Source organism: Vulpes lagopus, chromosome 9 (genome assembly GCF_018345385.1).
Source record: "Vulpes lagopus strain Blue_001 chromosome 9, ASM1834538v1, whole genome shotgun sequence".
Taxonomy (NCBI): domain Eukaryota; kingdom Metazoa; phylum Chordata; class Mammalia; order Carnivora; family Canidae; genus Vulpes; species Vulpes lagopus.
This window is the reverse complement of record NC_054832.1, coordinates 46,503,049-46,530,939: the sequence shown is the minus strand read 5'-3', so window position 1 is coordinate 46,530,939 and position 27,891 is coordinate 46,503,049.

Here is a 27,891-nt window from a genome sequence, read left to right as displayed (position 1 = left end):
CCTGCTTCTGTATTAGAGCAGCTTTGTAATGAGCATTTATTAACGTGACCTCTGCTTCCCATTAAGTGTAACTTTTTGCCTTCCAAATTAAAAACTCCATGCCACTCCTTTAAAAAAAAAAAAAAAAAAGATACAGAGAAAGCTATCAGGAGTGACAGGGGTCTTGACAGGGTTGCCACTGAAAGCTTGTAGGGTTGGTCTCTTATTGAGAGCCTAATCAGGGAACTTAAATCCTTTTAACATCTCCACTGATATCATCATTGAGTAAGGACTAGTGATAAGGTCTTTAATGGTTTTCTTCCTTTTTAGGGTCTGAGGATTCTTTTTTTGGTCACAAGTAGCTGATCTAACAAGACACCCTCCCCACCCACACTTAGAGTAGGGTGGTCTGGCTTGTTCCCTTACCCTGGTTTCTTTACACCTCCACATTTTTAGGATTTTTGTGAGCCTGCTGCCATGGCCCCCTACCTAGCCCCACCCAGCCCCATTTGTCCCTAACTCAGTATTAATATATATCACGGAAAAATCTACAGAACCATAAATGCTTGATATGGGTTTCAAGCCTCTCTCATTCATTTACTTTGTCTATTATATTTAAGAGACTGCATTAGACTTTTTTGCAATACTATTGTTAATAAAATATAAGTTCTTTCAAGACTCCTCAATCTTTCAGTACAAAACTGAATAAAGAAAGGAGGAAATAAAAAGAGACAATGTAAAACAATCTAAAGATGAAATTAGATTTCAGAAATCAAAAGAAAATTTAATACCTGAAAAGATGTATAATTTTAAATTAGTGAAAGTGAAATGTCATTATCTCATAAGAGTGTTGTCTCATTTATTTAGGAAATACATTAGCAAACAAAATTGAATTAGTTGGTAAAATTACAAATACTTCTTCAGTTATGTATTGTAAAACAGTGGTTCTGGATGTTTGCATAAACTGAATCTATAGTCTCCTTTGGAAGATACAAATTCAAAGCATTTAAATTAACGTTTTCCATCTTCTATTTTTGTTTTAATGTTTTCTTCAGAATTGTGTATGATAGAAACAAGTATTTTCCTCTAGTCTGCCTGCCTTAATAATTAAGTACTGCTGAAATGTATACTGGAGATGTGAAATTTGTCCTTTAACGATGGATGTGAAATTTGATAAACTGCAAGAGCAGAAGCAATCCAACTGAAGAACCATGTTTTCATCAACCCAAGATGAGGAATGATGCTTAAAAAAACTAAAAAACTCTTTCAAAAATCATTCATTCAGTAACCTCATTGATTTGTCTACCTGATGAACCATACAAAAGACACACAAAATAAATAATTTGGCTCACTAAAAATGTCTTAACTAAAATTCACCAGATGTTGGCAATCACTTATTCCCAAGCCACATCTTACCTGATGAAAGAAGAGAATCCCACAGCCACCTGGCTGCTCATTAACTAGCCAAATAGCTCTCTGTAGAGGTAAGCCCTCCTTGTGCTCCTGTGCTTTTGCATCTAATGTGACATTTGTGGCTTTTTCTTAAGTGGTTATGTGAAGAAACTTGGTCAGAACTCTTCTGAACACTTCAGGTGTTCATAACCTATTCAGATGGGAACACATGGTTTTCATTCCTTATTTCTGTTGAGATGTTCATAATTCCATCGCTACTCAGTAGCAAAGTCACAGTTACATTTGGTAACTCTCACTTCCTTAGTTCCCACAGCCAGGTGTGGAACCCTCTCAATCCACTGACTCTCTATAGATCTTCAGATGTTTTCCCTCCTTTCAATTCCTTATTACCTTTCACCTGAGCTACTGAAAGACTTGTCTATAAATATTCTAGGTAGAATTGTCTCTTCTGGTTTCACTTGATTTTCATTATTTCATAGAATTCTGTGATCTATCTGCAATTAATTTTTAGGTATGGTGTATAAAGTAAGAGTTGAGGTTTACTATCTTCCATAGACCCATCAGTCAGTCAGCACAATTTGTTGGAAAGACTTTCCTTAAAAAAAAAAAAAGACTTTCCTTTTCCAATTGCTTTGCTACGTTATCAGTGCAATGAAATGGAATGACTACATAAACATGAGTCTATTTTGAGGCCCTCTCTCCTGTTCCATCAAGCTATTTGTGAATCCTTATTTCAATGCCTCAATATGTTGACAACTGAATTTTGACTACTAAATCTTTATAATTAGTCTTGAAGACAGGAAGTCCACCAACTGTTATTTTTCAAAATTGGTTTAGCTATTTTAGGTCCTTGCCACATCCATATAAATTTTAGGACCAGTTTGTCAATTTAATAGGTGTATATGTAAATAAAGACTTTTCAAACTGTATGCTTTGAATATGTGCAGTTTATTATACACAAAGATTTTTTTAAAAAAAAATATTGTAGGCCTTCACTTCCAGGAAGATGGAATAGACATATTTTTAAAACTCAACAGTAAAAAACAAAAAAATCCAATTAAAAATATGCAAAAGACATGAAGAGACATTTCACCATAGAAAAGGATATTGCAGGTGGCAAATCTGCACATGAAGAGATGTTCAATATCACTAGCCATTAGGGAAATACAAATTAAAATCACCATACATTATTACAACATATCAGAAGAGCGGAAATAAAAAAAATAGTGACACCACTAATTGCTGGCAAGGATGTGGAAAAACTGGATCACTCATGCAATGTTGGTGGAAGTGTTAAATTGTACAGCCAATCTGAAAAATCAGTTTTTTTAAAGACCAAATCTGTAATTACTATATCACGTAGCAATTGTACTCTTGGGCATTTATCTCTGAGAAATGAAGATGTATTATCACAAAACCTGTACATGAACGATTATTCTAGCTTTATTTGTAATAGACCCTAACTGGAACAACCCAGATGTCCTGCAACAGGTGAATAGTTACATAAAATGTGGTACATCGATGCCATTGAATACTGCTCTGCAATAAAATGATCAAAATAAGTGATAAACACAACACTCTGGGAGACTTCAAAGAATGCTGAGCAAAAAAGGCCAATGCCCCCAAATTACCTACTGTATAATTTCATTTATATAGCATTCTTAAGAAGATAAAACTCTAGAAGTGAAAACAGATTACTGGTTGTCAGGAACTAATAAGGGACTCAATGTGGAAGCAAAGTCAGTATGGCTATAAAAAGACAATGTAAGGAGTCAATGTGCTTATCCTGCTTGTAATATGTATCACATGGTTCTGTTAGATGTCACCTTCGGAAGAAGTGGCTGAAGTGTACATGATATCTTTCTGTATTGTTCCTTATAACTGTATGTGCATCAACATATATTTCAAAATAGTAAGTTTAATAGAAAAAGTTAGGAACATCGCACAGAAAATAATATAGTACTAAAGCATGTGAAATTTAGAAATCTTGTTGCTCTGTAGGTCTATTTAATCTCTAAAGCTATCATATGAATCAGACTTTAGAAACCCTGGAATACAGTGCTACAATTTTTGCTTTAAGTAATCATTTGTATTTTTTTTTAATTTTTTTTTTATTTATTTATGATAGTCATACAGAGAGAGAGAGGGAGAGACACAGAGGGAGAAGCAGGCTCCATGCACCGGGAGCCCGACATGGGACTCGATACCGGGTCTCCAGGATCGCGCCCTGGGCCAAAGGCAGGCGCCAAACCACTGCGCCACCCAGGGATCCCTCATTTGTATTTTAAAGGTCTTAATGGGAAAATACAGACTGATGGTTCCCTACATTATTCACCATGTCTAGTGGTTTTTGTTGTTGTTGTTATTTTTACTTCCTAAGGATCTGAGCCTAACAAAGTCTCTTTCCTTTTCCTAAGTGTCAGCAAACTGCTCCTGCTTTTGCTTATGCTATCGGCTTGTTTTTCACATTTTATTCTGAGTTCATAATTATCTGTGTAGTGGCTGGTCTGATAGAAGTTCACCTGACCATTATCAGAGGTAGAGCCTAGTTCTTACCAAGTTTTAACCATGAGCAAGAAACTTAACCTTCAGTTTCTTCATGTATAAAATAGGAATTAGAGATAATGTACAAAACCTGGAAAATCAGGTGCTCAACAAATACTAGTTTCTATTTTTATTACACATCCAGAAAACCCCAGAAAAACTGGATGGGCCATTGTTTCCCCAAATTATTTTATTTTCTATATCCTTTCTTGGGGTGTTCCTTCCACCTGGAGTGTCTTCCTAAACCCCCTCCTCAGTTTTTGCCCACTGTTCTTTTATTAAACACAAGTATGTTTGGGGCACTTCTTTGTTCCAGGGACTTATCATTTGGGTTACAGCAGCGAATAAGACAGACACAGGTTCTGCCTTCCACACCTACTTCTTTTTAAATGTCATTTGCCAAATGCAAATCTTACCCTTCCAGAAAGGTTTTCTTCAACCAGCTGTAACTGATTCCTCCAAATCTCCTTAAAATGTAATTCCATCTCGTACTACAGTTATTTTTTAGACTTGAGTCATTCCCCCTACACACACACACACACAGAGAGAGAGAGAGAGAGACTAATCTTGAAGAAAGTGCAATAAGTTCATAATCGTGCCTAGCAGGGGAGAACACTGTGTCTTACGTGTAGTAGACACTATAAATTAAGAAATTAAAATAAATGATTGACTCCTCTAATCTTTCTTTTCCAAATTAAATTATTCTAATTTCTTTCTATTTTTCCCACTATGTATTTTTAAGTTGTTTCAGATTCTTTCACTTCTCTAAGATCAGAAACATGTGGAGTCCATAGTAAAAATTAATACTCTATTAAATAAACTCCTGATCTGAGCTAAATATGCCAGTAGTGAGATTAATAATATGTACTGTCATGCCATACTTCTGTTTTTCAAGTGCTTAAAAAATAAAAATATCACAGTTTTATATTCAATTTCTGGTTTATTCTCATCCTAGATCTGTAAGTTTTAGTCTGCATGGTTCTTAGGTTACTTACTATGCATTTAAGTAGCTAAATTTTTGGAGTTGTTCAAATGTACTTCTGTTGTTCTTTGCATTTCCAAGGCAATGTTTGTCATCCAAATTTTAAACAGATTTTGGGTTTGATTTTGCACTTCCAATTTATGCATAATTTGCTGTTACTATTTGAAAATTGTAGTGGATTTATGTCTTTGAATTAACATATTGTCCTGCTGAAATAGTATCACATTAGGAAACTGAGTATAACTGAAGTAAAATGTGCCTTCTGCTGAGTTCACATATCTGTACAAATAAAATATATGAAGTTATTTCTGAATAGGAGAACATAACTCTATAATTGTCATTAATAAAAACATGACCTTATTTTTTATAATTCCAGTGATATGCATTATCTGTGGTAGGATTCCCTCGTAGCCAGGGACATGCGCTCTATTTCAGTAGTGTATAAACAAAATTTATTCAGATGAGAAAAAGTGGCATAAACATAAGATATATATATGACCACACTTTGAATCTTTTTAATACATACTAAAATATTTAAGGATTTCTACAGCCTCAGAGGTTGAAATCATGAGTGAAAGGAAGAAACCATTTCTTCCTTTATCAATTAAATTTCATTTAATGGGGCCATCAATAGCAATTATTTTCATTCTATCAAATATCTACCAAATAAAACAATTAAAATGAAACAAAGGATTCAATCATGTGCTTGTATTAGAAACAAGATACTCGAGGAAAACAATCTATATTTGTCCCTTTGTCCCAATCCAATCTCATTACCAAAGATTTTGGCCTCAGGAAGAAATATCCCAAAGACAAAAACCAAATTATTACATTTAATAGGAACCAGCTATCATAGCATGCACTGGTGCAGAAGCAAACTCAAGATATTTTTTGCCAGTAACAGAGCAACCAAGTGAGCGGTACAAGAGAAATCTGTTGTGCTTATTGTAATAATATTCCTCTTAGCCACACACCACCAGCGGATGGTGCCTTCCTGCAACACTTGATAGAGCCAAGCAAGTCAGGTAAACTACTTCTCCACTTGGATGATAAAGGAAGCAATTAAATTTCCGGAATATTGCTGTGAAATTTTGCTGGCAAGGAGATGTTCCTCAAATGTCTGTAGAAATGTCTGTAAGTAACATTTTAGAAAATAACTTCCACCTTTAAATAATTAAGCAATCCAATATTTAAAATTATTCTGAAATAAAATTAACAGGTAAAAAATACATTGGAAAGTGAATAAGTCCCCAGTAATGTGTTTTCCAAATTCTATTTTAATTACTAGATACCATTTGAAAGCAGGGCACACCTATCATAGAAACTCCTAAAGCAGGAATTGGAAAACCTGACTTCTAATTTTCATTTTCCTTTAGGATGCAGTAATTGATTAACTCTTTAGCTGCAAACAGAACTACGCCCAATATAACATGCTGAGAAAAACTGCTTAAATCTTGAATTTAAGGTTATTTATATAAACACAAAATTTTTATTAAAATAAAATTCACAGGATGTAAAATTAACCATTTCAAACTGAGTGATTACGTGGCATTTAGTACATTCACAATGCTGTGCAATCACACCCTCTCTCCAGTTCTCAAATACTTCCATCAGTCCAGAATAAAACCCCATACTCACTTAGCAGTTATTCCTCAATTCCTTCCCCTTCCTCCAGCCCCTGGCCACCACCCATCTGCTTTCTGTTTCCATGGATTTATCTCTTTTATATACTTTGTATAAAAGGAATCATATAATAGTGACCTTCCATGTCTGTCTTCACCCAGTCTAATGTTTCTAAAATTCACCCTTGTTGTAGCACTCATCAGTAATCATTGCATTCCTTTTTACTGATGAATAGTATTCCCCTATATATAAATACCAAACTTGTTTATTCATCTGGCCACGGGCATTTGGTCTGTCTCTACCTTCTCATTACTGTGAATAATGCTGCTATAAACATCTGCACTCAGGTTTTCCTTGGATAATCATTTTCAATTCTTTTGGTCACATACCTAAACGTAGAAATGCTGAGTCATATGGTAATACCATGTTTAACTTTCTGAGGAACTGCCAAACTCCTTTCCACAGTAGCTAAACAACAACAGTAGCCAAATACAGTTGCTAAACACAGCTATGTCTCCACCAGCAATGTACAGAAGTTCTAATTTCTCCCCATGGTTGACAATATCTGTTATTTAATGTTTTTTTAAATCATAAACCCAATTTTTTGCTGTATGAATTCAACAATGTACACTGAATAAAGTTATAGACAGTTGATTATCGTTGGTCATGCTAAACAGTAGTCTAAATTATTTTTATACTTATGGATAGGTGCTCTTTATTAAAATATCCAACAGAATTTAAACTTCATTTTTATTTTTATGTATTTATTTTTTTAAACTTCATTTTTAAAGAGAAGCAATGTCACTTGTGAATGAACATGGGAAAATTTCACATCATATATTCCTCCAACCATAATTATCTACAAAGAAGGTGATGCTTTTTCACACACAGACATAACAATGACACGTAGAAATGGTGTCAGTTAAGCAGAATGCTTCCATCTTGTTAAATACTAGAGTATAACCATAAAACAAATTGCCAAAATTGCCACTGCCTATCATAAGTACTCCTCAGAAAGACTCTAAAATTAATCAGCGTTATTAATTTTCAATGTCTACCTCCATTTTTTCCTATAGCTCTGAGGTCTTTAAAACATGTTGAGCATCATCATTCTACATGCCTCTGCCATCAGAGGGAAATATAAAAGATGAAATTATTTCAACACAGAGGTATAAGGATCAAAGAGGTAGAAAGATAAGAAACTCAGGTTCGGAAAAGTAAAGGATAAGAAACAGAATGATTATCTTGCTTGAAACTACCAAAGGGGATTTTTAGCATAGCACTATTAGTATCCTAACCTGAGGCAGGTCTTCTTAAAAGGACCCCACTTAGAAGCTGCGCTCCTGAACCATATGAAGAATGTTATAAATCCTATTAAGTTGTTTCTAACTGCTAACAACTTTCAGTAGACCCTCACTCCAACCCCATACAGTAATTCCACAGAATTGGGGCAACAATTTATAGTTAGCTATTTAGAAAGATAAACTGCATTTGGAAAGATACTAACTAACTAACTAACATGGCTAACTCTGTGCCATGTGCGTCAAGATGCCATACTGTACCCATGAGGAAACGTATTTCAAATTAGATCATATAGCAAATTTTGTAACTTTAATCATTATAAGAGCTCTTTCTCTAAAACAATATCTATTGAATGTTCCTTTCTCTCCTCTTTAGCATTTCTGTCTACCTCTTAAAATAGCTCCTTTAGCATTTCACATTACTTCTAATGGCATATTTGACATGCTTTGAGTCATATGTATTCAATGTCCAATTCAAGTCCTTCATACACTCTAATTTAAGTTGTCCGTGATTTACTAAGAACAGGAACTTCCCTATTAGTTTTTGCTTTTGGTTGGAAAGATTGGCATTATTAAACTAGACAGAGATTGTAGGGAAGAAGTCATGATTAGAAGGACCTTTTAGGAGAGACAGTATGGCTCAGGGAGGAGTTTCCAACTTCTTCACATTTTGTATATGGCTCTCCATAGCTGGAATATTGTTAGAAATAATCTATTTCTGTAGGTATTCTCATGAGGGTATGTACCTAAAATATCTAAGAATATGGCAACATTTGTATGTATGAGTCCTCTCTCAAACAATTCTGATGAGGTCATCAGACTTTAGTATTTTTTCTCTCTTCTCTGAATTCAAGGAAGGAATATGAATTTTGGAAATGTCAGGTACTCTCCCAAGTCACTAAAATCTCATATTGCAAACATGTATGAAAGTTAGTCTTTTACACTTTATTCCATTTAGTTTATTCTTCTCTAGACAGATGGCAATGTGACTGTAAATAAACAATAAACACAGCATATCAAAAGTCTAAGTCTATTTGGAACTACAGTTCTAAGAATTTGACTTCATTTCACCTCTGCTATTTGTACAACAAAATCTATTATATTTTCTGAAAGACTGAAACAAAGAAACACACATATCCAATTATGAAATATTTCAAAGCAACATGTGACCAAAGGTTGTATAAATTGGACTTATTCTTTTAAAATTGAATATTTACCAGAAAATGAGATGTGATATGAGTTGGTCTGCAGTGTTTCCAATAGCAATTTTTACATCATCTGTTTTGTTTTTCTTTTTGTGGAGTAGACAAAAGCTCCTGCTAAATTCTATGAATGTAGGAGGTAAATGACTACAAGGCTCATCGACCAAAGTATTTTGAATATTTATTCTGAAAATAGCATTGATAAAGCCTCTGTCACAGTATTTAAAAAAAAAAAAAAAGTCGGTGGTGCCTGGCTGGCTCAGGGGTTTACAGTGTCTTGCCTTTGGTCATGATCCTAGGGTCCTGGGATCAAGTCCCACACAGGCTCCCAGGGAGGAGCCTACTTCTCCCTCTGCCTATGTCTCTGTCTCTCAAGAATAAATAAATAAAATCTTTAAAAAAAAAAAAAAAAGATGAAGAAGAAGTCAATGTCTCAACCTAAAGAGCTATAGCTATTTAGATACCCAGAGCACAAATGGATAAAACAATGCCAAGAGAACCATATATCTACTCAAATTACTATGTCATGAGTTAGCAAGAAGGACCTTTTAACAAATGAATATATTATGTTCTGAAATAGTAAGTTCCCAAAAAAGTTCCTGGAAGTTGAAGTGTAGAGGTTTTATTACCAACTCCCCAGACTTTTTACTCTAAGATGTTGAACTATGAGACCTCAAAGGTTTCCAGCAACTCCAAGAGTCAATGAACTGCAGGAGTACATTAAGATTAATGATTCAGGATGCTAGAAATACAATTTTTACTGTTTAATTTTTCACCACCCTTCTTAATCACATGAAAGCTGGCTTTCATCCACATAGGTGTACTGAAACTGCTCTCCTGGCTGACACCAATGATCTTGTTTAAAATTCAGCAGTTATTTCTCTACTTCATCCTCCTTGACCTTTCTTATGCATTTGTTACTCGTGATCATTCTTCTTGAAACCCACTTCTCAAGGCATCCTTATTAATAGACCAGATCTGTTCTTCTTCAATCTTCAACATCTCCTTCTGAGTTTTTTTCACTGGTTCATCTCATGCTCCTCTTAGGTGTGTGTAGCCCACCACCGTGCCCACTTTCTATTACGTCTTTTTCTCACTCATTCACAGTTTCTACTCTGCTGATGTGCTGCTGAATTTCAAAACTTTAAATCCTACTCTGAGTCATTATGAGTTTTGATAATGTATTTTTAGTTTCTTACTAAAAAATACTACCAAATAATTCTGCCATGACCTCAAACTCTATCTATCCCAATGAATCATTAATCAAATTATTTCTCTTTTCTTTCAACTTCCTATTCTAATAGGGGCACCACCATTTACCTCATGCCCCTGAACCAGTTTTTGTATCAAGTTCCTTTGTACCTTTCTATTATGACTTTTTGTATTTAGACTTTTGAGTATTTCTCTTCCTCATTATTTCCCACTCCCACAATTTTAATCAGGCTATTGTTTCCCTGCAAAGGCTCTATGTATACTTTTCCACGCGAGTGGAGTTGTTCCCTTCCTACAGGCCCAATCCTCTTCATTCTTTCCAGTTACCAATCCTGGCCTCAGAGAGGAGATACACAAGTCTCTTCAGACTCTACTCAAAGATTCTTTATATTGCCATTATCTTTGGATCCAACTGAGCGTGGTTAATGATGTACAGACATTTTGGGGTGGAAAATCCTATTCAGAAAATTCAACCTGGCAATTGAGAAGTTTGAAATGTATGGCACTTTCCAGAATCAAACCAGGCGTGGCTAGCAGGCTAGGTAGGGACAATAGAAAATAATGTTAGGATCAAATAAAATACATTAGATGAAGGACTCCAAATCTGGTTCCAAGAGAGTGGCTGAGCACCAGGTAATAACTGCATCCTCAGGACTATGATCCAGAGCAGGATTCCTAGACCTTAGTGGAAGAAGTCAGAGTCATATTTCGAGTCACAGTACTGGGAGGGGTACCAGTGGATGTATGGTTACCAGGAAACAAAGAAATAAATAAGAAAAAGAAAAAGATCTAGGAAAAGAGGGATCTGGGGAAAAGGCCATATTAAAGAACCAGGGAGAAAAGACGGAAACTGAGACTTGGGAAAGAAGCATAAACCCATTTTAGAAATAAGGATAGAAAAGCTGAGACAGACTTGACGCTAAGCCTGTGAATACTGGTATGGAGAGCTTAATAGCTAATATTTAATGTTTACTCTATGCCAAATAGCTCATGTACATATTCTCATTTTATTTCTAACAACAGCCCTATGAGTTAGATACTACTATTATTCCCATTCACAGATGAGGAAATGAGGTTCAGAATGCTTCAATACTCTGTTCAAAGAAACAGATGATGAATTGGGACTGTGGTCGTTCTGACTCCAAAGCCCAGTCTCTTGACTGTCATGCCAAAAATGCTAAGGAATCTTCTCCCAAAAAATGCTAAGGATTTTTTTTTTGGGGGGGGGGGTGTTAGCAGGTCCTGATGACTGGATGAGAGTAGAGCATCATATCACCTGGCCTGTTAGGCAAAGGCAGGGGACTGGGTTTCAAAATCAGCCAGGCCTTACTGCTTACGTCTCATAAACTTGGAATTCTAAGCCTATGTCAGAGGAAAAATAAGCCACAGATCAGGAAGGATGTGGTGAATTGCCAAGTCTTATCAAGACAGCAGTACTCAGGGATCCCTGGGTGGCGCAGCGGTTTGGCGCCTGCCTTTGGCCCAGGGCGCGATCCTGGAGACTCGGGATCGAATCCCACGTCAGGCTCCCGGTGCATGGGGCCTGCTTCTCCCTCTGCCTATGTCTCTGCCTCTCTCTCTCTCTCTCACTGTGTGCCTATCATAAATAAATAAAATAAAATTTAAAAACAAAACAAACAAACAAAAAAAGACAGCAGTACTCAGAGCAGAACTGTGAGTTTAATGCTTACTTAGCTTGTCTGACTCAAAGATTTTCTATTTAATTACTGCTGAGGCAAGAATTTGAAGTAGAATAATAACATACCTGAGCTAAGTCTTTGAAGTTGTTAAATGGAGTGACAAGTAGTTAAGGAAGAAACTGTATTTGTGGTTATACTAAATGTCTCATCAAACAGTATTTGGGAACTACTCTGTGCAGGACACTTGGTTACACAGATAAATATGGCACTGCTCTCCATGAATAGTAGACAGACGTGAGCATACAAATTGCAACACAGTCGAGTATCCGTAAAGAATCAGTTGCAAATTTAAATATGAAGCTTTAGAGCAACATTATCTAATCAAACTTTAGGAGGCACTAGAAGGAAGGTATTCTAATGTATGTAATATATATATATATATTATATAATATTTTGAATAAAATTTTATAATAGCATAATATATAATATTTGTGTGTAACACACCACCAGCAGCTTAGTGGCAGTAAATTAATAACTACCATTGAGTTATACCGATGGTGTCTGCAGTCAGGAATTTTGGACAGAGTAGAGTAAGGATGGCTTGATTCTATTTGATATATTATGCATGGTCTAGGAAGACTTGAAGAGCTGAGAATTAGAATCTTCTCCAGCCTTCTCTTGTGTACACACCTGGGATGGGACTGAAGTTTGGGCTCAGTTGTGTCTGTTGACTGGAGCACCTAGACTTGATCTGGGTTCTCAGGAATGTCTTAGTAGTTAGCATCCTAAGAGAACCAGGAGGCAACTGCTTGGACTTTTTATGACTTCACCTCAGAACTCACATGCTGTTACTTATACCATTCTCTATTGGTTGAATAGATACGCCCATGTGGATTCAAGGAGAATAGGTACTTCATCTCTGAATAAAAGAAACATCAAAGAATCTTTTAAAACTGTCACAGTCAGTCCTTCAGCAGACTTCTTAAGCCAGATAAAAGTCTCATCCCATTAGGAGCCTTTAGCTTAGGTCAAGGTCCAGGATTTCCTTTTTTTTTTTTTTTTAATTTTATTTATTCATTCATAGAGACACAGAGAGAGAGAGAGAGGCAGAGACACAGGCAGAGGAAGAAGCAGGCTCCATGCAGGGAGCCCAACGTGGGACTCCATCCGGGGTTTCCAGGATCACGCCCTGGGCTGCAGGTGGCACTAAACCACTGTGCCACCGGGGCTGCCCTAATTTTTTGTTTGTTTAAAGATATATATTTACTTATTTATTTAAAAGAGATTTAGATAAAGCATGAGAGAGAGAGCACAAGTAGCAGGGATCGGAAGAGGGAGAAACAGACTCCACACTGAGCAGAAAGCCTGATTTGGGACTGGATCCCAGGACCCCAGGATAATGGACCTGAGCCAAAGGCAGACACTTAACTGACTGAACATCCCAAATGCCCAAAGTTCAGGATTTCATCATCTAATCCAGGCACAGATGAAGCTTTTCTGATATGGTTCTATTGGTTCCTTTCAGTCTGGAGACTGGTAATATAAGGGGCAAATTATCTGCCTCAACCACACACACAAAATAGAAAATGACAGGAGAACCCAAACTACCTGCAATAAACACTGCAGTACAGGACCAACTGCATAATTTGTGGGTTTCAGTGCAATTTAAAATGCAAAGCCCCTATTTGAATATTATTAAGAATTTCAAGATGTTGACAACAGAGAAACTAGCTCACAGGAACTTGAGTGGTTCAGTCAGTTAAGCATCCGACTCTTGGTTTTAGCTCAGGTCATGATCTCAGGTTTCAAGATAGAGCCCTGCGTCAGGCTCCTCACTCATCATGGAGTCTGCTTGGGATTCTTTCCCCCTCCAGTCCTCCCCTTCTGCTTGTGTGCTCGCTCTCACTCTCACTCTCTCAAATAAATAAATAAATAAATAAATAAATAAATAAATAAATAATAAATAAAATCTTAAAAGACAAAACAAGATAAACTAGCCCAGGGCCTTTCTAACCATAGGGTCCTTAGAAATGCACACCTCACACATCCATGAGACTAGCACTTCTGCTTGGAAAGTAGAAAAGGAAAGAGAAAAAAATTACTGGTCTACAGCAATTCTAATATCCAACAGGGTCCATGTTGTTAATTCCCAAGTGCCTGGGAGTTGTATTCTATAGCTCTTAGCTCCATCCTCTTGTCTTCTATTTCTGTTCTCTAAATCATTCTTCCTTTTCCATAAATGTAGCTTTTGTTTGAGCAGTTTACAAAATCTGATCAGTTTCTGAGATGAGTAGTTTTATCAGTGTAACTCCAATCTGTAGAAATTAGAGATTCTGAAGGTCTCATTTCATTGTGTACTGCCTCTGTGCCTTTTAGTACAAGATAACAGAAGTCTTTAAAAAAAAAATTTTTTTTTAATACACCAAGTTATATTACATTTCACTAGGCAAAGTCACACCTACAAAATTTTTGAAATAAGCTTTTCTCTACTTTGGGTCCTCATGAGGCTACTGTGAGAAAATGACCTCAAGATTCTTAAAAACCATATTACTTAGAAGAGAAGATACACAAGGCACACCCTAAGACCCTTAGAAAGTCTTTTGCCTTTTATCTGTGTCAAAAGGTCTATGAGCGGGATCCCTGGGTGGCGCAGCGGTTTGGCGCCTGCCTTTGGCCCAGGGCGCGATCCTGGAGACCCGGGATCGAATCCCACGTCAGGCTCCCGGCGCATGGAGCCTGCTTCTCCCTCCGCCTGTGTCTCTGCCTCTCTCTTTCTCTCTGTATGACTATCATAAATAAATAAAATTAAAAAAAAAAATTACAAAAGGTCTATGAGCTACCAATTTAAGTCTTTCTTAATTCTTAACAAAGGGTTTACAGTCACATCTTTGACCTCATCTATGACTTGCCCAAAGGCTGTATATTTTCCTATCTGCATCCTGGATTTGATCTTTGCCCTGAGGTCTATTTTTTTTTTTTTTTTTTTTTTAAGCAGAGAATATTTTGTTTGGGAGACAGAGAATAGGAAAGTAGTTTTATTATCAAATTCGGCAAATCTTAGATACTTACATATTTTCTAATTTCTGCTTGAAAACTTAGTATTTCTCTCCTTAGCTCATTTTCCTATCTGTAACTTATGATATTCAGCTAAAAGAAACTAGTTAAAAAGTTAACTAGTTAACTAGTTAAAGTTAAGGTTAGAAACTTAAAACATTCTGCAGGGAAGTTCTTTTAATCAGTTCCATCAGTTCCTTAGGTATATCTTCTATATTCTACATTATAGCAGACAAAGGTTTCACTGACTTTTCCCCCAAGATATAATAAAATCCTCCTTTCCTCCAATTTCCAGTAACATTTTCCCACTTGCCTTTAACCTTCACCAACAGTATCCAGGAGGCCCATCGGGCTTCTGTTAACAATCTCCTCTATTCCGTTCTGAAAGCTAATACCATAAATTTTAGGGTTTTGTAACTGACACCCCATTTCTTCTATATATCAGTCCGGTTTCAGTCAGAAAAGTAGAATCACTATGAGTGATACTGAATAAGTGACACAGCACAAGACTTAAATGTTACACAATTCTGGTAGACAAGTCTACCCAAGACTTTTGCTTCTGCATTTAGTGTTGGGTCTGAGATGGCTACAGATCAGAGAGGCTACAATTCAGGAATAAAATGTGGACATGAGATAGGAGGAACAATGACAAATTTTGGAACTCACAGAGAAAAATAGAATTCGTGACAAGAAACTGGACCTCCTAAGGAGAAATCGGAACCACTTCCAGCCTTAATGATGCAGGAAATATGCAGAAGAGGCTGGCATATTTTGCCCAGAGATGTACATGCTGACGGAGAAGAGCTGATGGCAGCTGGGAGAACTGTAGGCCTAGGTGCCACCCATACCAACAGGTAAGCAAACAGATCCAAGGCCACAGCGCTGAGCACCCACACGGACTTCAAGAGTCTAAGAATAACTGCTGCTTCATTTTCACATCCCAAGTCCCATAAACATATCCATGTAATCAACTCTACCTTGGAACAATGCAAGAAAGGGAATTCTAAGTACCACAATCCAACACAGTTAAATTGACACAGTACAGAACCACCACCAAAGACATCTAGTTTGAGTTAGATCTTCAGAAAGTTAGATCTAGTTTGAGTTAGATCTTCAGAAAATGGGAAAGACTTGGCCGGATGAAGGTGGGAAAAACAAAGTAGTTACCACAGTTAAGGACAGGGATTTACATAATAAAATAATGAGCTCTAAGGACAAAGGGCCCTGGACCGTGAGCCCAACAGGAGTAGATACTAGGTTTTGTCAGCCAGATGACCTAGAATGGGATGATACACTTACTAAGTGCTCGATAACTATTTGTTAAATATCTAACTGTGTTGATTGAACAAAATGTATGAGACAGAAAATGGCAAAATCTGAAGTGGCAAATCTGACATCAATTCACTGAGGTAAGATTTTGTCTGTGATTCAAAAAAAAGAAAATCTTAGACAAAAGAGTGGCCTGCTCAGATCTGCACTTAGCGGCTGCTCTGGCAAAGAGGGTGAATTATGAACTGGTCAAAGGGCAGGTTAAAGCATGAGGAGGATCTTTCATCAAACCAGACAAAAACAAAACAAATAAGCAAATAACAATAACAACAACAACAACAAAAAACCCACAAAGAAACAAAGAAACAAACAAACCAAAACAAAAAACAACTCCAAAAACCTTAACCAGAAGCAGTAAAGGGAGACTTTGATATTGGCTGGGAAAAGGGTGAGAAAGCTGTGGATAAAGCAAAGTTTTAACAGAATGTTCCAAAGTGCCTTTTATAAAGAAGTTTTCCTAGCAATTGTTCAAACATTTCTTGTCATATTTAATGGAAAAAAAACAAATCATTTGGATCATTTATTTCTGAGAAAATCTGTTACAATGCTGACCCACCACCTTAATATTCAATTTTTTTAATACAACTTCTTGTGGCTTTTTTTTTTTTCCCGTTCAGTTCTCTTATTTGTAAAACAAAACATATTTCTTTGTCAGTGAAGCATAGTTTATTATATAGGTAGAATATTTTTTCTTACACTTGAAATCCATAACTCCTAATGGGCAATCCAGCTGAATTATATTTCCATATGGTTAAAGAAAAAAATGACCAGTCATTGAGGAAGATAAAGACATTCTCCAGTCAACCATTAACATCAAAACATGTATAGTTTGTTTTATTTGGCAATTGGCCTTTGCTTTTCAAACTCCAAAGCAATGCTAATTTAATGATTCAGAAGACAGTTCAATGACAGGAAAACTATCCTGCCCCACCAGAGCCTGTGTACAATTTTTAATCTTTTCATTTCTCAGTCAAGAAATCCAGAAATCCCTTTGGTCACAGGAGGAAATGGTTTCTGGATCCTCCCTGGCAACACAGAGAAATTAAACCCTCCCTGCTAAGAGCCCTGCTAAGCCCATTTAGCAGGGTATGTCAAAGTTTAGCTTCAACAGCATTTTTTTCTAAGAACACTTGCAAAGAAAGATGCTTGCAGCATAGTCTCAGAGTTTGGGATAGGAAAGGGGATTGTGATAAGCACTGAAGGGTGGGATTCTTCTTGTGGTTATCCACAATGTCTTTCCTCCTTATACTTGACAAAGTCAAGATTCATATTTTAGGGCTTCCTGCTTCCCCAAGCTATAGCAATACCGGAAGTTTCATGCAAGAGCTGATCTCAACCATAGTCTTTTTAGCAAGTATAAGGTGAAAGGCAGCAGAATGTGCCACTCCAGAATATGCCTCTTTGGCATAAACATTATATTGAGCTAAAGACAGGGGCCAAAAGATTCAGAAAGAGCTTTTTTACCTACCACTTAACTGCTGATAAGAATTTAGATAGAAGGCTTGGTCTAGGAAGAGAGCTATCACCACACATAACTACAAAAAATATGTTCTAGTTGTGGTAAGCTATAGTGAGCTTGGCAGGGCCCACTCGTTCACGTTCTTCTCTGTGTCCCATTGTCTTTGCATAGTATGACAAACCTTTGTTTACAAAATCTTTGCTCTTCTCAATTTCCCATGTATTTTCTTCTTTTCCTCTGAAGCCCCAGACCCCTATCCCATCCCTTAGCTCTGAATGGAATATAAGCCCCAACTTGCCCTTGGGTCTCGTATTTTTATGGGGCTCCCATATATATGAAATTAAATTTGTTCTTCCCCTGTTAACCCATCTTAGGTCAATTTCATTATTAGACCCCAAAGAACCTGGAGAAGTAAAAGGAAAAATCTTCTTCCCTTACTACGACAATATTGAATGTGATACCAGATTGCAGACATTTAATTAAAAAATACACCTTTATCAGTGGATTGCTCTCAGGCTGGTAAATAAATCACATTTGCCTTATTTAATTTTGTGCTCAAGACTTCCTCCATGAAGCTCAAATTCATCACTCACATTCAATTATCTAGTAAGTTCAGCCCTTCACCGTTTCCATTCTTTCCTGTTATAACCTTTATAGCCCTAACAGTATCCCTCACCTCCTTCACTCCTTTAAAAACGTGTGTTTGTTTCTGCTACCTCTTTGAAAACACACACAGTCACTCTTTGGCAATATTAACATAGGATTATTATCATTCATAAAGCACATATAATGCTGTTTATACAGATGCATACACTCAACGACTATGAGAACTTGCCAAGGAACAATTATGAAGATCTGAGGACTGACAGAAAGTGTCACTGACTTTTGCAGCCCAAGATAAAGTACAATGGCCAGAAGAGAGGAAGGGCTCTGGATTACAGTTGTTGGAAAACTCCAGAATGTTTTTTGCAATTGCCTTGTACTCCTCACATCTTTAAGCTCTGAGCAGTGATGCATTCCCCAGCTGCTGTCTGGATTTGAGCATGCTATCTATCAGACTGAGAGGATGCTTGCTATGGCTCCTTTTCTCTAGTTTCAGAAAGTCCAGAAATAGGATATAAACTTATGTCTGCCCATTCCCAGGAAAGCAATGTGAGTGCATGTCTGGGGGTCATTCTTAGAGAAAGTGAAAAAGCTTGAGGTACTCAAGAAAACCTCTGTATAGCGAGCAAAGATAAAAATCCCTCTTATGTTCCTATTAGTTCTTATTCCATTTCCACGGGATACACAAGAAGCAAAATTAGAGATTAATTCTAAGATTTTTTTTTTCTCCCAGCATCACTCACTAACCCTTTCAGCATTTAGAATGTTCAGCAATGCTATATAATACACATTTCCTGTCCTTAGGGAGCTCTGGGATGTAATCAGATATACAAAGTAGAAAGAAGACAGTGCAATTAGTGTTCATCACATGGTAGGGGGGTAGAGAAAGGAGACATGGACTCTAGTTGAATTCTTCACTGAAAGAACAGTGAAATCATCATGCAGGAAGGTGGCATTTGAATTGGACGTTGAAGCTCGGGTAATTGCCTGACTCATGGAGAATGGGAGAAAGGGCACTGGAGGCTGAATATGAACAAAAGTATATGGCAAATAACCCTTTGTCTTCTCCATTTAATGCAATTATCTTTCAAGGTAAATGTCAGGTCTTCTAGTTATTTTAAACTTCTTAAATATCCTGTACAGACATACATAGTATCTTAAATAATGAAACAGTTGACAGAAAATCACAACAGTATCTCAGTGTGTCTCCCAGCCTGAACTCTGTGATGGCCTCTGGTTCTCACATGATATGAAATTTCCTTGTATGAATGCCACCACACACACTTAAAACAATCATATCTACAGAGAACATTTTTTTTTTAATGCTAGAAAATTTGCCCTTGTAGACGTCCTATCCCATCTGAGGAATGCTGCTCAGAAAAGTCAAGTCTAGCTAATGTATCAAGAAGCCCTTAGTGAATGCCTATACAGTATCGAAAATCCAACTCTGAAAGGTAGATTCTTTCAAACATTGCAAGCAGAAGTGTAAGCTTTCCCTTAACCAAGTCTGTGTCAGATCTTATTGCTGTTCACCATCCCTCAGCTCTGAGCAGTTGGTGATATATCTGTTCCTCAGTTATTATCACTACAGTGTCTGGCTCAGCAATCAATCAGCTTAGGGAACTGGACTCAATCTAAAAAAAAAAAAAAAAGGGCAGGACAACAGCTCTATGTGTATGTCTAACTGTGCAATATTTGAAGATAATATATTGTCTACTATGGTTTTCTTTCTTGCAAGAACTTTACCTTGTTATATTCCCCTATAAAATCTGAACAGAATGGTATGGGAAAACAACGACAAAAGGTTCTGGGTTCTACTGAAATACAGAAATTTCCAAACACTTCCCATTTTTGAAAAACGAAAAAAGGAGAAATTCAAGTTTATTTTCAGAATTTTCCAATTTTCTTTGCTTCTTGAGGCTTTAGACAGATTTTTGTCTTTGCTTGAATACACTAATGACCATATCTATTTTTTTAACTTGCATGTAAATTCACACACACCTGTTCTATATTAAAACAGGGTACTGATCTAAAAAAGGATATTGAAAATCATTTCCACATTCCACTTAACTCTCCTTTAGCATTGCTGGACAATTAATGCTCTCTCCAAATAGAAATCTGAACCTCACTACAAACATAGAAGAAACTTAGAGCCATTTGTTTTTATACCTTCTAAAAAATACTTCTCTAGTTTGATTTGGAGCAGAGAACAGGCATGTTCATGTACACAGATATCTTAAAATAAACTTCACAAGAAATGAAGCACCTTCCTAAAAATAATTTGAAGGCCTTTATTCGTTTTAGATGCTAACACCAAAGGGAAAATTACGACCAGAGATAATAATTATGGCAATATTTATTTTCAAATAACTATATAAAGCAGTCATTTAAACCATAATCTATTGCTACATTTCTGCTTATTTCTGTAATATGTTTATAACTTATGGTACTATGGGACAAACTTTTCAATCTACTCTGGGTAAAATAAGGCCTCCTGAATGAGAATGTGCTGTTCTGACACTGCAAATCAGCAAAAAGCTCTGCATTTTTTCATGAAATGTGCTGTTTCAGTTTGTTATACTTTATCCACTATAAGAGTAATTTCTTTGAATTGAATTCACAAAACGTTTGCCTTAAAAACATTTTTTTCCAAAAAAAATTTTTTTCTATTTTAACAACTGAACTAATTGTTCTCTCTGGGCCTCCATAAATCTAGATAGGTAGCTAGTTCTTAATCAAGAGTTTACAACAATTTCACAGCCATATCAGGAATTCCTGTGAAATTTGTGTACTCCTATCTCCCGTCACGCCAACAAAACCAAAACCCCCAATTTGAAAATGTATAATCAACCTTTACTATGTAAGGATAGTTGGGAAAGGAGATGATGGGAAAACAGAAAATATGATCCAAAATTAGAGTATAAGCAAATTTATTCTACTTTCAGTATTATCCAAGGAATATTAATCTATTGTGGATTAAAAGATTAGAATCTATACCACTGATGAAATTCCAACCCTAATCATGCCTATTATTTTTATTTAGTAAATAATAAAATCATTCACTTATTAAACATTTACAAAACTTTTCCTATGACAAGAATGGCCCTGAAATAGAGCATGCCCTGAAATAGAGCATCTCACATCTAGCAGAGAATCTCATTTGAGGAATTTTTTTCTCAAATTTATAAAGGAGTATGATGCCATTGTTATACTTTAAGTTATTCAGGCCATTGGGGTATCATCACCTGGATGAATCTCCACAACTAATTTAAATCTAAATTCCAGAGTTGGGATTCAAGCAGGGGTTTGTTTGTTTGTTTGTTTTTGATACCAGTTTCCCAGGTGATACTGATACACAGTGAGAGTAAAATGCCACTGCTTTAAGGAACCCTCATGAAAATGACTAATATTTTTTATGTTAAATTTTTAAAAAAAAACCAACTCTGTTCTTCCATATTTAAGGTTTCCAACACTTGTACTTCTTTCCCCCACCCTTGACTCTCACGTGTTTGCTACAGGGTCACTGCATACCGTTGGCATGCTGTGCACTGGACAATAGGATTTGGTGACCCAGAATCATGGGAGGTGAAAATCCAATCTCCTCCACGTTCCTCAATCTTGCAGTCTAGCTCAGGCCTAGTCTCTGCATAGGAATGGACTCTGTTTTCTAATTCACCACATAGGCTACAAGTAGCTCTGAATATAATTGCCAATTTATGGTTTTCTTTTTTGTTTGTTTGTTTTCTACTGACTTTAAAATATTCAATTCAAACCAGGTCGTACATCTAAATGCAAACAGAATCAATTAGGTCAATAGGGATTATTACTGTTTTCTACAATTTCTTAAACCTTGTGGTCCTTCTCACCAGTACAGGATGCTGGGATAATGCACATTTATGACTAAGATAAGATATTCTGTATCATATTACCGATAACCTAGAAACAGTTCTGAGCTTTTATGTGTAACCATCTTTTCATCAGGACAGCTACAAGTAACTGTACAGAGAGGTAACTACAAACCAAACACATATCTCGCATTAAATCCAAACTAAATAAATCTCCAACTCAATCTACCTTAACAGATTCTCATATCAGTGATGAAACAGGTAATAATCACCAATGATCCAGTTAATGGGGCAGAAAGGGAAAAAAAAAAACTCAAAATCCTTCCGCCAGCTTTCTCCAACTCATCCTTTGATGACTGCCTCTAGCCTCCTACTATCTGATGTTTCTGTCTTCCCCACAATCACACCTTCCTCCAACCCCTCCCAGGACCTTCTGCCTGTCTTTAGTTCTTCAGCTCCAGGTATTCTTATTCCTAAGGCATCCTAGGGTTTGGGTCAGTGGAGAGAGCCACAGTCCTTGATAATTTACCACCTTGTCACACTAAATCTTGTGTCTTCATCCTTTAGGATCAAGTTCAAATGTCACTGCTTCTTTAAAACGTTTATGGAAAAATAATTTATTATTTATTTTTATGGTTGATTTTGTGCATACTGTTTTTATTCCCAACCTGTTATATAAGCTCTCCAGACCCTCTTTGCTTTTCTTACGAGAAGATTGGGTTGCCAGGTCCCAAGAAGCAGGTGACTAAAGATACTCTATTTTCTTGAATTTAATGGCATTAAGAATTGATCACAAACTCACATGTCTCTGTTAGCCAGGCAAGCAACTAAATGAGTGAAGGAGTATCACTGTGGACTTCTAACTGGCAAACATACACTTTGACTAAACGAGATAACTCTCCACAATGGTTTCCTCATAGGAATGCCACGTTTGCCAGACTTCTCAACTTTTCAAAAAAAGGCAGAAATCTGCCTTTATTTAACAGGACATTTCTTGAATTTTAAATAAAAATTCAAATATACACAGATCAAAACCAAACCTGTAGGCTAACTCTACCCCACAAATTCACCAGTTAATAATCTTTTCCCTAAAGGCCCAACAGAGAATTATGCTGGGAAGAGTTAACCACTCTTAGTAGCAGTCCTGGAGAAAAAAACATTTTTTTTACCTAAACTCAGAAAAAAATATGGGTTGGTAACCCAACAGTAACAATGTACCACAAATATGGTGGCTTAAAGTTACACATTTATTTTCTTGCAATTCTGGAGGCTGGAAATCTAAAATCAGTTCCACTGGGTTAAAGCCAATGTGTTAGCAAGGCTGGTTCTTTCTAAAGGAAAGAATCCATTTCCTTGCCTTTTCTAGCTTCTGGAGGCAACCTGCATTCCTGGACTCATGATCTCTTCCTGAAATCACCTGAAATTCTTGCTTCCATCATCACATCTGCTACTTTTTCCTTTGACCTTCTTACTACCCTCTTATAAGAACCCTTTTGATTATATTCAGAGCCCACCTGGAAAATACAGGATAATCTCCCCAATTTCAAAATCCATAACTTAATTACAAAGTTTCCTTTGCTATATAAGGTAACACAGATTTCAAGGATTAGGAGATGGGTATTTTGGGAAGCCATTATTCAGCCTACCACAAATTGCCAAATATAGTATTACGTGGGAATAGGCAATGATGGATAACACCTATTTCACATTTTACAGATAGCAAAGGAGCCTGAAATCTTATGTAAAGTCTTTCGGCACAGGCCACCTAATAAAAACTGAGATAGGATTTTCCTTCAGTACAGTGGGATGCTCAAGAAGCATTTGACTTAATTTAAAGTCTGACATTTCTTTGCCTTTGTGGAGGAAGATTCAGACCTATCACAGTAACCCTGAACTCCCTCTCGTAAAGTTTTTCCTTCTTCTGTGGTATCCTAGAGCCATGTCATGTCTCTGTATTTTCTAGAGTGGAGCTACTGCAGTTACTAAAATTGTGTGTTTGTAGGTCTGTGTTCTGGACTAAAAGTGTTATTTATTTTTGTATTAACAACCCTTCCCCAGGACAAGCACATTAAATAAATATTAAACTGACTGAATAAAAAAAGATGCAAAAGAATATTCAAAACATGCTCTTCACATGTGGTATTTTTACTTTTATATTTCACTAAGAAATAAGGGGAAGAAGGTCTGAAAGCCAGAAAACAATCATTGGGAAGCACCTCTTTTTTTTTTTTTTTTTTTTTTTTTTTTTTTTTTTTTTAGATTTCACCACTAAAACAATTTTCTGAGAGGGTTATTTGAATTTTTACAGATCAGATAAGGCTTAGAAATCAGGCAATTTATCCAGGATCATTTAGCGACTAAGCAGTAAAGTTGAATTCAGATAGACTGATTCTTGAATGCATATTCCTTTCATATATCCATTCTTTCCTATTTATTTAAAATACAGTATTTACGTAGAATTTGTTCATCAATTTTTTTCTAGATTCCTATCATTTGGTCAAATCAGTGCTCTGTTTGCTGAAAATAATGCATTCTCCCTTTCCCTCCTTTTTTTTTTTTTTTTTCCCCTTCCCCAACTCCCACTGCCCCTTCAGGGATAGAGCACAGTTACTTCCTGGGGCTAAGCAGGATCCTGTGGTGCTTGAACACAGGAAAGAAGCTGTGCTCCTTCCTCTCCCCACTCCCTCCCCTGCATAAATCCTGGCAGCTCCAGAGAGCATTTATTCAGGCGAGCTTTTCCACCCCACAGGGGAGAAAACCAGGCTCATTAAATCCTGAATAGTACTTATTATTGCTTGGATAAAATTTTTTAAAAGAGGATTTATTCTTGAATATTAGAGAAAAAATGTACGTACTAGCATATGAAATGATCTGTTCTGGAAGTGTTGAAATCGTTACCATTTGTGCTACAAATTTTAGGAAGCACACCAAATAAGTAGATCCAGAACAAAGTGCATCTATAAATAAGACCATCCCCATTTCTGGTGATTTTATACTTTATCCCTTATTTCTGATCCTAAAGTACATATCTTGGTGGTCTTCTCAACCAGAGACTTTGGTGTTTACTCTTGAATTCCCAGCCTATTCTCCAATTTAAGAGAGCAAGCTTCCCTGTCATTACAGAGATGAGACTCAACTCTCAATGAAATGCTCAAAGGATATTGTTCTAATTATTCCATTTCAAAATAATATGCTTGTTATTATCTTGTAAGGAACTACTATATCACACGCAGCCCACTGGCTGTCACGAGGCTACATGAGCAGAATAAATGGACAAATTCAGCCTGGCAAATCTGGAAAACCCTTCAATTTTAACTTTTGAAGAGTTACTAGTAGCAATTATTTCAACAAGATTTTCTTTTAAGATTTTTACTTATTCGGGAGAGACAGAGAGAGAGGGAGGCAGAGACACAGGCAGAGGGAGAAGCAGGCTCCATGCAGGGAGCCGGATGTGGGACTCGATCCCAGATCCCGGGATCACGCCCTGGACCAAAGGCAGATGCTCAACCGCTGAGCCACCCAGGTGTCCTTATTTCAACAAGATTTTGTTGAGATGTTAACTTTCATAGTTTTGGTCTCTAAAAAAATTTATTTTCAAAGCTTCCTTTAAAGTCAGTTTTTTCATTGTTTCATAAAGATAAATATGTTTGGGGAACGCCTGGTGGCTCAGTGGAGGAGCATCTGCCTTCAACTCAGGGTGTGATCCTGGGTCCAGGGATCAGGTCCTGCACCGGGCTGCCCGCAGGCAGCCTGCTTCTCCCTCTCCCTGTGTCTCTGCCTCTCTCTGTGTGTCTCTTATAAATAAAGAAATAATATCTTAAAAGAAAAAAAAAAAAGATAAAATATGTTTGGGGGGACCATATTTTTCTCTGTTTTCTTCTTTTCTTTATACTTTCAAACATATCATTCTGTCTGAATTAAAGACGTTTTATTGTAGGTACTATCACACGTGACTTTGGAATTTATTTTCTTCATTGTAATTGTTAGACGGTTTTTAATTAATTAATTTTTACAAGAAGTGAAAAATCCTCAAACAAGACTTTTTTTTTTACTGATAAGCTTTATAGCTTAATGAAATTAAATAATTAAAAAATCAACAGACTTTAAAATTTTTGTTTAATATTATGAATGATAGTTATTATTTAATGTTTAATAGATTGCTTACAAACAAGCAAACACAAATTATAAAATTATATTATAATCTCCTCTGTATTATTCTACTTCAAATTATTAATTTTTATAAACATGTGCTTGTTCAAAAATGTTCTTTATAGGGGCATCTGGGTGGCTCAGTCAGTTAAACATCAGCCTTTAGCTCAGGTCATGATCCCAGGGTCCTGGGATGGAAGCTTAGTGGGGAGCCTGCTTCTCCTTCTCCCTCTGCCGCTACCCCTGCTTTGGCGTGCTCTCTCTCTCTCTCTCTCTCAAATAAAAAATAAAATAAAATAAAACCTTAAAAAATATATATTCTTCTACAATTATTGAGCTAACAGACTCTCTTATGATAATTATATTAGCTGTGGATATAGTCTCCTCTGAAATTTCTTCACAACTGTTTCTACAAAGTTAGAATTTTTTACAATCTCATAACATTAAATATAATTTATACTTAATATAATGGATTGAATTTTACCATACAAGGCCCAAAAATGATTTCACTCCAACTGTATCTACAATGTTAGCCAATATTTGAAAGTCAGTACTCAGGTATTAAAAATGAAGGTAAATGGCATATATTGTTCTTAATATCAATGTTATTATGCTTTTAGATATGTTAGAGTATGCAATCACATTATTATCAATAATGCGCAGTATCAAGGTTATGAGGAAAATATCAGCGAAATAAACATTTCATGATTTGGAAATATTCAGACTAAAATTGCACTGGAAAGGCAGATTTTGGCCAGAGAATAGATAGAGAACATGGAGTCAAACCAAAAATCTGGTACACCCTAAGTAATTCTATTTTACCCATAAGGTGGGGCAGTTGACAAAATCGAAGTTCTAGTCTGTAAAACTGTTGGCAAAATCTTTAAGTATCTTTTGTGCTAAACCCCAGAAATCCCCTCAGAATCAGTACAACCAAATAAATCCTGGGCTCAACCTTCTTTCTACTAACTGTCTCACTTAAGCTAGCACCCCACGTTGATTCATCTCAGCTTCTTCATGTATAAGATGAAAATGACAACCTATGTTGCAGCTTTGCCATGAGGAATAAAGATAAGAAAATCTATGACATGTATATGCCCACTTCCTCAAAAAAAATGATAGATCTTTGTTACATTCTAACACTAACAACTCCATGAGGAAAAAAACCAACCAAAATTTATAGGGCATTTATTATTTGAAAGAGTTCTTCTCTTCACTCTATGTATGCTAAATAGTCCAATCCTAAAAATCATCTTGTAAACTGGTTCTATTATAGGATTTTCCAAATAAGGAAACTAAGGCAGAGAACTATTTAATTGCTCAAGGTCACCCAGTCAGTGAGCGAAAGAGCTGGGTTTTGAATATAGAGAGTTCAGCTTTAGGGGCTGTGCTGTTCTGCTCTACTGTTGCACAGACGAAGCAGAACCTCTGCTTCTGCGCCCTCAGACAATTACTGGCCATCTTCATTTATTTTTTAAAGAAAGAATTATCAAGGCTATAAAAGGGCCTCATAATAATTTCTATATTTCATACAGTATACATTGGATAGTGCCACT